Source organism: Lactuca serriola, chromosome 6 (genome assembly GCF_051521515.1).
Source record: "Lactuca serriola cultivar US96UC23 chromosome 6, Lser_US96UC23_V15, whole genome shotgun sequence".
NCBI lineage: Eukaryota > Viridiplantae > Streptophyta > Magnoliopsida > Asterales > Asteraceae > Lactuca > Lactuca serriola.
The window spans coordinates 97,595,357-97,607,804 of NC_136413.1; the positions used below are offsets into that span (position 1 = coordinate 97,595,357).

At 32.5% G+C, this 12,448-nt stretch overlaps 1 long non-coding RNA gene across 3 annotated transcripts; it reads right to left on the minus strand.

Annotated features, from left to right (window-relative positions):
* Positions 1 to 8,892: 8,892 nt before the first annotated feature.
* LOC145058319 (uncharacterized) lies at positions 8,893 to 10,447 on the minus strand. Of its 3 annotated transcripts, none has more exons than XR_013686336.1 (4): positions 10,305 to 10,447; positions 10,137 to 10,204; positions 9,880 to 9,998; positions 8,893 to 9,367 (listed from the first exon to the last, which is right to left on the minus strand). It is a non-coding gene; the product is annotated as an uncharacterized LOC145058319 (long non-coding RNA). The 3 variants fall into 3 exon arrangements; XR_013686335.1 differs by having other exon boundaries at positions 8,893 to 9,088; positions 9,261 to 9,367; positions 10,137 to 10,447; XR_013686334.1 differs by having other exon boundaries at positions 10,137 to 10,447.
* Positions 10,448 to 12,448: the final 2,001 nt, after the last annotated feature.

Sequence of the window (12,448 nt, forward strand, 5' to 3'; positions counted from 1 at the left end):
CGCCCAATGTACGCAAGCCTGCCCAAATAATTATGAAATTGTCATTAGGGACTAGATTTGCAAATCATTCAAAAAACAAGGGTCAAATTGAAAATACCTGGAAATCAAGATGTTACAAGGCATCAAAGAGTCTGACAAATAGAAGCTCTTGAGTTGGAATTATGCTAGTAGAACTCCCAACCTTTCGCTGGAAATACCTATAAGTTAAGATACCCTCTATTTCTTTCAATGTAACTTGTAATTATAGTCATAAGTCGTTATTATGAACCTATAAATAAGATTTATCAGTAATTCCAAGTCATTATACTAATTGATTTACTTACGGGAGAGGTGTCTAGAATGGTCATGTTGGCTTGGTTGTTGGATTTCATAAAGACTATACGTTGAAATGATCCTGCCTCTCAACCGTCCTGCATGGCTGATCCTTATTAAATGAATCTTGATGTAGATATTGGGATTAGTGAGGAATATAGATGATAATTATTATAGTCACTAGGATTTTGAAACTAGACTAAGGCTTTAACACTTTATGCATCTAGGTCTTTCAAAAGTACGAAGCGAAGCGCTACCGAAATCGTCAGTTGCCCATTTTCATCAAGAGAGTGCATAGTTACTTTCATCTTACACATAGATATGAAGTATCTAGATAATTACATGCTTATGTGCATATTATCTATGCTAAGAATATTGTGTGTAAGATAAGATATTATGAGATGATGTTTAACTGATCTAATCATATAAGTATTATACACTTATAAATATGTATTGCGTTGTAGTAGGTGATGGTAGATAGGATATTTTAGATAGGTGTTGGTAGATAGGCGATGACAAATATGTGATGATAAATAGGAGATGACTAGGAGATGTCATGACCTTGACTTGCGATTTTGTGATGTAGTCATTTATCGGAGTATAGATGGCCACCATTGAATAATATAAATAAGTCATGTGGAAACAATGGCAGGCTCATAACCTGTAGGTGTTAAATTATGAGCTCACGTGATGCAGTAACTATGTATTCATGCGATGATACTCTAACCCTTACTGGACACGTATTGGGGGATTAATCCCCAACACAATATTGTCTATACGATATAGGCAATGATCCTTACTAAAAGTTCTTCACAACAAACATATAAGGAAATGCGATGTAGGCAATGATAAGTAAATGCGATGTAGGAGATGACCATTAGGATAAATCCTTAGGGAAGAATAAATAAAGAAAAAAGGGATGGGTAATTATGTTAATTGTTTGACATGAAATATGTGAATAAACAAAATGACTAAATTATTGTGGGTTGAAAACCCTATGTGTCTAACTAGGTTTCTCAACCTGACCCACTCAGCTTATTTCTATCACAGGTATCGATGCGAATAAACATTATATTGAGAGATTAAATGAGACGCTGATCATTGGTATAAATTAATGTAAGATCTGTTTATGCTTATGTTTTGTATCAGTTATGACATCCTAAGGGGTTGTTTGTTTGCCTCTTTTGCCTCTTAATAAGAGGCATATCTGAATCTTTTCCATTAAGAGTGTTTGTTTAGCTATTAATTTTAGCTCTGAATCTGAAATTTATATCTTATTCGGTCAGACTTGTTATCGCATCTGAAAGAAGAAAAAAAGGGTTGCTTCCCATTTTTCCCTAATCACATAAACATGCTCCCCCTCCATCGCACACAAGACACAAACAAATCCTCTGAAGCTCCGACCTCCTTCCAGCGTCAACGCCACCTCCGACACCTCCCTTCGCCACTGCCTCTGTTCTCTATCCTTCCTTCAGTGTCGCCGTCCTCTAACCTTCACCTTGCGCAATTTTCCCTGTTCGAGGCTGGCAATAATGGAGACCTTCCTCTAATTTCTTTTGATTGTTGTTTGCTTTTTCTGTATGCCACCCTCCTACATTCACTCCGGCGCGATCGTTTTCTTCGTTTATGCCCTAATCGCATAACACATGTATGTTTTTCGTTCTTCATAAAATCGCTATTTCTTCGTTTTTTTTCTCTTGGTTTTTGCTGAAATCGGTAATGATGCTTTGTATTGTTTCAAATATTGGTTTTTGTTGTTTTGTTCTTCAAAAAATTGTGATTTTTCTAATGTTTTTTGCTGCTATCTTGTTGATTTGTTGATGTAGTTCACGATTTCATGCTTTATGTGATTATTCAATTTGATGTATGTGTAGCTTCCATTTTTTTTATTCTGTTAGATCGTGAATTTGATTGCAATTAAGAAAGAAACATTGAATCAAATGTGGTGCTTATGTTTCAAATATGAATTGTACTTTTATGAACTGTTATTGTTTTATGAGGTGTGTTCATTTTGCAATTAACTATTGTTCTTCTCATTGTTGATTGCAATTTTTGTTGTGTTGGGGCTGCCATAATTCAATGCTATTAATAATTTAAAGCTTATTGATTTTGTGTTTCTAATTATTTATTATCAGGTTTCTCTTTGTAAAAGAGACTGGAAAAACTGAAGAAATAGCATAGATTCATGGTGTTTAATACGTATGTTTTTCAAAGTTTTTTAAAGTTGTAAACATTATGATCTTGATTACAATTAGGGAAGAGATGATTACAATTTATGTGGAATTGTTATATATATATATATATATATATATATATATATATATATATATATGAATTTAAAATGTAAAGTGTTTTGATTTTGAAATTGTTTATATATGTACGATTCATGGTTTTTAATCAGTATATTTGTTCTCCATTTAGCTGCCATGGCATTGTACTTCCTATTTCTACCTAATTAGAATAATTGGTTATAGTTTTGAAAGTATGATGTTTTAATAAGAAGTATAATGTTGTAATTAAAAGAAATGATACAAAAGGGTAAAATGGTCTATTTTAATATTCAGCACAATAATTCAGAGGTTCCAACCAAACAACATTTTAAAATTCAGATCTTACAAATTCAGACCCACTTTGCAATTCAGACCTCTTAAAAATCCAGATCTTAAAAATTTAGATCCTGCCAAACAGCCCCTAAGTCTTGAAAAGATACCAATATCGAACATTTCTTCGAAAATGTTTAATGTTAATATTATCTCACAATGAAATAATCTTTTTGGGACAAATTCCGGAACAAAAGAAATACTTTGTTTTAAAATAAATATCAATAAATTTTTTAAAATGAATGTAAATTTTTGGTTGTCATATGTGATGTTATTATATATATATATATATATATATATATATATATATATATATATATATATATATATATAATGCACAGACTTATGTAGGCCCAAATAAAAAAAGTAATAAATCTAATATATATATATATATATATATATATATATATATATATATATTAGATTTATTACTATATATATATATATATATATATATATATATTAGATTTATTACTTTTTTTATTTGGGCCTACATAAGTCTGTGCATTGATGTTATTGTTGCAAAGCATGAAGGCAATTAGCAATTTTTTTTACTAATTGAATAATTTACTCTCAATGTCTCAAATCATTTGGTAAAGTATCCAGTTGCATTAATTCTTGAAGTGATCAGCGGTTAGATCTTGTAAAAGGTAAATTTCTTTTTAATTTCCTTTCAACTTAAAAAAAAAGATTCATATTAAATCCTTTTGGTTGTGATATGCATAAAGGTGAATTAGTGTGTATGTTTTAATGTTTATGTGATTCATTTAATTAGCATTTAGTGAAAATTTTACTATAAAAGGTCAATATTTTGTGTCTTTTGTGTTATATAAAATCTTACATGTAAGAAGGATGTCATAGCATCAATGTTTTGCTTGGAATATCTTTCAACCAAAACAAATGAAGCTTTTCTATTCTTTCCTTATATTCAGTTTCTTATTTAATCGTTATATGTGATTTGTATGTATTACTCAATCTTAAATGTGACTCTCCAAATATCAATGTTTTGCTTGGAATATCTTTATGATTCTTCTTTTTCAAGAAAAATATTTTGATTGCAGGTTAGTGAAGAATTGTCATCAAGTTTTTATGGTTGAATGATGTTAAATGAAGAAAGAAGATTCAGAAAACGGATATATGTTTTTTTTGTTTGAGCAATGTTGATGAATATTAGTTTTTTCTTTTGATTTAAATGTATGTTTATGTAACATCTTTATTTATATACTCAACCACCCAATGCTCTTATTTATTTGATTGTAGTTTTTCTATTCTGATTATGTTTATTTTCTATTATTTATTTGTTGGGTTATCCTACACAACATATTTAAAAGACAATATTTAAAAGATAACATAATTTTTAACATCTGATATGTAATTATGATAGACTTATCATGATATGTTCTTCATATGAAAGTAATTTACCCATATTACTACGACAAGAATTACATATGACATTTACGAAAATATATATATTATATGTGATTTGTTTAACATGTATATCCACCTATGTATGTTATAAATTTATAAGTAAATATGTTTATGTTTAATAATTGAAGGGATTAAAATGATGCATCAAAACCAATTATTTAGACGAACATAATAATAATAATAATAATAATAATAATAATAATAATAATAATAATAAATACACATTTCCAAGTACCGCATTCATTTGAAACTCAAACTACAAATCAAGAGTTTTCTAATTTATTTATATTTATTAGTTACAACTTAAGAGTTTTTTACTTATGATTATTAATTAGTAATCACTAATAACTTTTTATTTTCCTTTCTTTTATAAGGTTGTAAAGTTTTGCTCATTAAAAACATTAATGTATTTGAAAAGATTTGTGATTTAAATATGAAGAGTTAATAAATGTTGTAATAGATGTTTTAGTGTTTTTATATTACTAAAAGTTATAGTGTTTATTTTTCATATTTTTCATATTTTTTATTATTCGTTATATATATATATATATATATATATATATATATATATATATATATATATATATATATATATATATATATATCTTTTTTAATACAAAAGTTATAATAGATGTTTTTCTATTTTTATGTTTTGAAAGTTGCAGTTCATATTTTTGTTCATACGTTTTGTTACCCGTTATATTATCATTCATTTGATATATAATTTACACAATTTTAAACGGTTTATAAAATTATCAAATAGTTGTATATATCACAATGACTTAAAAATTAAAATGTTTAATAAAACTAATATGGTAACTATATGTTTGTTTTACTACTAACATTTTGTTTCAAAGTAAAAATATTAAATAATAATTCGGTAAAAGTTATTATTTTAACTATATAATTCTATTCTCGCGCAACGCGCGGAGATTCGCCTAGTGTGTGTGTGTGTATATATATATATATATATATATATATATATTGTAGATTTATTACTTTTTTTATTTGGGCCTACAAGAGTTTGTGCATTGATGTTATTGTTGCAAAGCACGAAGGCAAATAGAAATTTTTTTTACGAATTGAATAATTTACTCTCAATATCTGAAATCATTTGGTAAAGTATCTAGTTGCATTAATTCTTGAAGTGATCAGCGGTCAGATCTTGTAAAAGGTAAATTTCTTTTTAATTTCCTTTCAACTTGAAAAAAAATGAGTCATATTAAATCATTTTGGCTGTGATATGCATAAAGGTGAATTAGTGTGTATGTTTTAATGTTTATGTGTTTCTTATATGTATTATTAAAGATGTATTGGGGAAATGAAACAAATGCCCTATAAAGTTTTTAGGGTTGGTCGATCGATCCTTAAAGTTTTTGCTAAATTTTATGAGGGTATAAAATATGATACGACTTTTTTTAGTCCCTTTCAACCCGTGATAGCCGGTTCACCATGCGACAGCAACCATTTAGAGCAAAAAAACTCACATTGTACCCCTATAAAGCCAAAAAAATAAGTTCGAGTATCAAATGTTTATGCCACAAGATCGTCGAGATTGGTGTTTCGCTTCCTGATCGGCGACTCTTCTCCTCCTCCTCCTACTCCGCTCTTCTCCGTCGTCGTTCCGAGTTCCAGTACTCCTTTGTCTCTTTGGCGATTCTGCTAATCTATTGACGATGGTTTTGGATTCTGGTAATCAGATTCGTTGTTGACTCGATCGGAACATTACAAGCTTTGAAACACGAAATCAAATATTTCATCCGACATCTAATAAACATATAATACGTACTCATGTCTAATTTTTCGGTTTCACCGATCTTGTGGCATAAACATCTGATCCCTGAACTTATTTTTTTTAGCTTTATATGGGCACGATATGAGTTATTTGGTATAAATGGTCACTGTCGTGCATGGTGGACTGACTATTACAGGTTGAAAAGCACTAAATTAGTAGTTCGTATCATAGTTTATACCCCCATAAATCCTAGCAAAAACTTTAGGGACTGAATCGATCAACCCTATAAACTTTGTAGGGTATTTGTGTCATTTTCCAAAAATCATTTTGTTGTATGCATAAAAAAATCGCTCTGAAACTTGCTATTATTCGCTTTAATTGTGTCGAAACCTTTTCTAAAAATTCAAAAAGCGTCTCTCTACTGATATGTCATTGAGAAGTTTGCTTAAAATGAGGTGTCAAACATATAAAAAATGTATGGGATGCATGAAGTATCTATAAAAAATTGAAGTGATGGGTTAATATATTCTAGCTTCCATCATCTTCAAAATCAAATCTTTATAACAAATTATGTTTATAATAATGTTCGGCACGGAGCATTTGAAAGCTTTTAGCTTCTAGTGTTTGACAAAACGCTCCGTTTTAAACAAAAAGTTTCGTTCGGCACTACAAGCTTCTAGCGTTTAGTTTAAACAAAACGCTCCAAATCCAAATGCTACTTCATGTAGCGTTTAACAAAACGCTACAAGTTACAAGCTACCCGCTATCCGCTATAAGCCACCCGCTACCAGCTAATTTTGCCGAACACGTCCGAAGAATAACAGTTAGACCATCTAGGTTGCTTAAATTATAAAATAAAACGCAGTTTGTATAAACAAAACTACCCACAATTATAAAAATACTTGAATTATAAAATACTCGATTTCTGAACAAAACTTATTAAAAGACTTTTGCCTAGGTAATAAACCAAATATCCTGACACTTTTGTAGAAGAAATAAAAACAGAAAGCCATTTGAATTACAACTATATGGATTACTTGATAATGAATGTAACCTACATGTTGCAACCATTTAAATATATATAAAAAAAATTCAGCCTTTTAAAACTTTTTTGTTTTAAGTTTCTCATATTTCGCTTTTATGAAAAATCACCAAAAATCCATAAAATTAGATAGAAAATTATCAAAAATCCACAAACAACCACTTTCCTCAAAATGTAAGAACGTTTAGCCCAACAGAAGTAGCCCATACTATCAATTAACCCATCAACGATTTTCTATTTATTTTTTGAGTTGCGACGTGTGAAGTTTACGAAAATTCACCAAAAATCCACAAAATTAGATAGAAAAACCACAAAAGTCCACAAACAACCACTAACCTCAAAATCTATGAAGTGTGGTTTATATATATATATATATATATATATATATATATATATATATATATATATACACGGGACGTGTAAAGTCCGTGCTAAGCACGGCCCACGGAAGTTTTTTTTTGGAAGATTCTGTAAATATTGTAAGACAATTGTTATTGGTGTTGGGCATTGAGGTATCAGATACATAGCCAACAATAGCAACATACTTTATTGTATAGTTGGATATAGGCAAGGGACTTTTCTTTTTGGTGATTATACTTCAAAGAAGCAGTTGTGCCATAAATAGTGTAGCTAGAAACACCATCCATGGACAAAACTTTTTTGACTACTTGCAGACCTAGAATGTAAGGGCATTTTAGTCTTTCGGTAGATTCCATACAACTACGCTGACTGCAAGAGGTGACTTGGTGGTCCACATTATCAAACAAATGTTTTCCGCATACATATTTATTATTTTTATAAGTTGAAGAGATTAAATTGAGTAAACAAAAAAAAACTCATCGATGTAAAGTGAAAAAGAGACATGCATTGTTGTTAGCTCCCTCAAAGTTGAGGGGACACTTTTGCAAAAATTGATATTATAGTAGTCAAATCGACTATAACTAGTAACAACAAGGCCAAAGTCAAGTTGACTCTAAAAGTTATAAACTAAATCTATTGGTCCAAAGCTAAAACACAAAAATATCAAAAAATACTGAAGTCGTTTCCAAAAAAATTAGAAACTGGATCTGCTCATCTCATCGTGTTATTGATGATTTCACTAGATTTCATTAATAATTGCAAAATTTAAGAACTGGACTTCAATTCCTATTATTGGCCTGAGATAAATATGCATACTACTTAGAGACATCAAAAGCTAACATAAACAAATCACAATGTGCAAAAGTTACCCCAAGTGGACAGGTAAACGAGGTTTGCCTTTCCTTCTAGTTTCCTGTTCGTTTTCATTCCATTTTGATGAAATTATTTACATAATTTTCAAGGTTAAAGATTCCGATTTTAAGCCATGTTTATTGTGACGATTTATATTCGGTTTCACTACTATTATATCAAATTATGCAAAACAGGTCCCTCAACTTTGACAGAGCTAACATTCGACTACTTTTAGGGACCTAATTATAGGAATTTTAATTAAATAAATTGGAAAAATATTCAGATATATAGATGATACCACGTGTATGCTTCTTTCTTGAAATCCAACGGAATATTGCTGCTTTGTAGTTTTATTGAAGTCAAAAAGAGACCAAAAATTAGGAAAAACTTTGAATTAGAAAAAATGTGAATTTGCATTTATGGAGTCTTGCGTGATGTGAAATGGTTTAAAAACGATTGACATGAGTCTCTCACATTTGACTTAAAAATGATTGACATGAGTCTCTCACATTTGACTTTGGGAATGTAAAAGATGACCATAATATAAAGGGAAGAGCAACATACGACGTCAAGATGAAACTAAATGGATGTAACTACATTGCTAGCATGGGAAAAAAAATTAAAGCTTGCCAATAAACAATTCAAGTTACAATTTTACATCATAGTTGCAAATTATCCTTCCAGTAACAAGCATCTTTCAAAATGTTCCTTCTGGTTCTGAATATGTTGATATCTGTACCATGGGTCTTTCTGGTGTCTCTAAAGGAGTTTGGAACTATGTTTATGTTAAAATTTGAATATATAACAGCATTATTGTATATAAACATTACAAAATGTTATCATTCTACAGTTTCTAGAGTGAGAAAGATCTAGGAAATATCATATTAAGTTATTAACCCTGGATTAGAAACAATATTAATTAGGGATATACCTGCATTGTCAAGCTAGCCCTGATACCTTGGGAGTGGCAATTTCTTTATCCCCATTCTTTTCCATTACTTGTGATTACCCCCGTATCTTTCTCTAAAGGTGCTTTGCCTATCATATATTTAAATCAACAATATCAGACTACATACCATAGCATAATGTTTCCACGACTTTCATGTAAGCATCAAGACTGCTAAACCTTTATAATCACTTTTAAAGCCATCATCATTTATTCTCTTGTAATAAGTATTAGAGGTTTAACATCAAGAATGCAAATTAGTTAAACATATTTTTCTTAAGTCTAATATTTGAGAATTCTTTTTATACCAAGTATTATATGAAACTTTTAGTAACTCGGCACCCAAAACAAATTCAAGAGCTACTCTATTCATCGTGTGCATAATAATTTTTTTTATTGTCCATCATAGGAACATATAGCAGAAGGGAGTATGCATAATTCATAAAAAATAAACTTCAAATTCATGCTTAATGGAAAATGTCTCTCTGTACACCACCTAGGAACACTATGCAACACTTATACCTATTTTTTTAATAATTTTGAACATAATTGTAGAAATATGTATTTGTAATTGGAACGCAAAGTAATAGGAAATATGAAGTACCTTTCCATATGGAAATGATCAACAGACAAAAACAATAGTTCATCTTCAACGCTGAGAGTGAGAAAAAACATAATCCAGACTCCATGGGCCAAAAAGTATACCAGTGATCTTCTTAAATACTAAAGGACAAGCACAATAAAAAGCTTCAATATTTTGAAAGGTTCTTGTTTTCTAAAATAAAATCATGTGTCTCACTAAGGCATTTCATCGAATAAGTTAAGTGCAAGTTCAAACATGAACAACTTGTGAAAACATACCTTTAGTAAATGTGATGCTTTAATGAAGACAACGATGCTTCAAATCCTTCGCCATTAATCTCAAACCTCTTCCAAGAAAAAGAAATTTGTCAAAAATCAATTGTAATAAAAGAAGAGAAGCAAGAACATCAGAAGTAATATACCCTCAACCAAAAAATTGATATGCACCGATTTTAACATAGCCTTCTTCGTCTCCATCAATTTTCTAGGTCTTTTCATGAAGCATTGCTCGACAGGGCAGGTACACCACCGCCAAACATGGTGGGAACTTTTTTCTGGCTGCTTCATCTATGGTATGGATTTAAGGCAGGGGTGGTGTAACAGCCCGGAATTCCAGGTATCTTTATTGCTTAATTATTTTGTGTTTTGAGAGGGGACTCGGCGAGTTGGAGCTCAGACTCGCCGAGTAGGGTCGCGATTCTGGAACACGAGATTCGTCTGGACTCGGCGAGTCCAGGATATGGACTCGGCGAGTCTGCGCTGTTTAATGAAACCCTAATTTCCCGGTCCTAAGCCCTATTTAAAGGACCTTATGGCCCTCATTTGCGGCCACCTTGAACCCTAAGAGCCCCCATATGACTGTGAGCCCTTGTGAGTGTATTTGGAGGCCAATTGTTCACCATTTTGTGTGATATTGCAAGAAAGGAGGGAGAGGATCAAGCTTGAGGAGTTGGGGAGCTTGGATCTGTTGCTAATTCATCAAGGGAGTCTTCTTGAGGTAACTTTCAAAGCCAAACTTCGTGTTTTGTGTTGATGTGTCAAATCTAGGGTTTCTTCTTGCATTTCTTGGCTTAAATTGGAAGTATGAAAGGTTCCATGGAGATATGGAACCTAGATCTGGGCCTTAGCAGGTCCAGGAGACCCCATATGACTAGCTTTATGCCCATCCTTTCGAGTTAGAAGCTAAGGTGGTCATATTAGAGGTTGTTTCCCCAAAATAAGCCTTGTACGCATTGCATGGCAACCAAGACTGAGACTTTATGTGACAAATAAGCTTGGGAAGGCCAGATCTATGAATGGATGGAACGGATCTGACCGCAAAAGCCAGTTTTAGCTGGTGCATGGCATGGACTCGCCGAGTCTGATGAACAGACTCGACGAGTCGCTTGAAGATTGTCCTTGAGGACACCCAGTGTGTAGTCCTGGCCGAGTTATGGTTGACTCAGTGAGTCAGGACGAGTTAGAGAGGGTCGACAGGTGGTCGGAGTCGAGTTGGGACTCGCCGAGTTGTTCTTGAGACTCGGCGAGTTGAGTCGGGGTGGCCCCGCGACTCTCCCAGGTGGAACTCGTCGAGTCAGGGGAAGTACTCGACGAGTAAGAAGGGAATCCTATGGGGTTGGCGGATACGTCTAGACTCGCCGAGTTGCCCTTGTGCACTCGCTGAGTCCGGTCGAATTGACCGTTGACCGTTGACCAGAGTTGACCTACGTTTGATTTCTTAGGGATAGTCACTTAGAAGATAAAAGTGTTAATATGAGATGTATGATGTTATAGGGAGATTGTAGCTCGGCGGATCGAGCACGAGTGACTTCGGGATTTGCTAGCTTTCGATATTTACGAGGTGAGTCTTCTCACTATACTGTACCCGGAAGGGTTTGACTGTGTGACCGGAAGGTCGGATATGATATGTGATATATGTGCTATATGTGATAAGTTAGTTGTTATACGTGCTATGTATGTTATGTGGGCCGGAAGGCATTATGTTATGGGCCGGAAGGCGTGTAATGTGGACCGTAAGGTTGGCGTGGGTAGGACCGGAAGGTTTACCCAGCAGGGACGGAAGTCCCCTGAGACACATGGACTGGAAGGTCAGGGCCTGGAAAGGCGTATGTGCGTAAGTTGTATTTTGGGGAACTCACTAAGCAATTATGCTTACAGTTGATGTGTATGTGTTTCAGGTACTAGCGAGGACCGTGGGAAGGCGCCGGCATGATCTGTACACACCGATAGATGTTTTGTGATCTTGGGATTCATATGATTTGTAATTTGTTATGACACATGGAATGTTTATGCCTTGTTTTGGAATGAAAATACTTTATTTTGAAATGAAAAAAATTGTTTGAAAAATTACGTTGTTACAGGTGGTATGTAAAATTTGGACAAAGTGATAGACATAATGGAGGCCAGCATACTTCCAATGGATGTTGAGCCCTAAAAAACGGGTTGTCTTCCACCCATCTTCACTTTTTTTTCCATTAATCCTATTTTATTTTCTACTTCACTTTTTTCATTGTTTTATCTCTAATCCTATTTTATTTTCTACTTCACTTTTTTTTACCCCAAAAAATATATTTTTTGGAATATTCCATTTT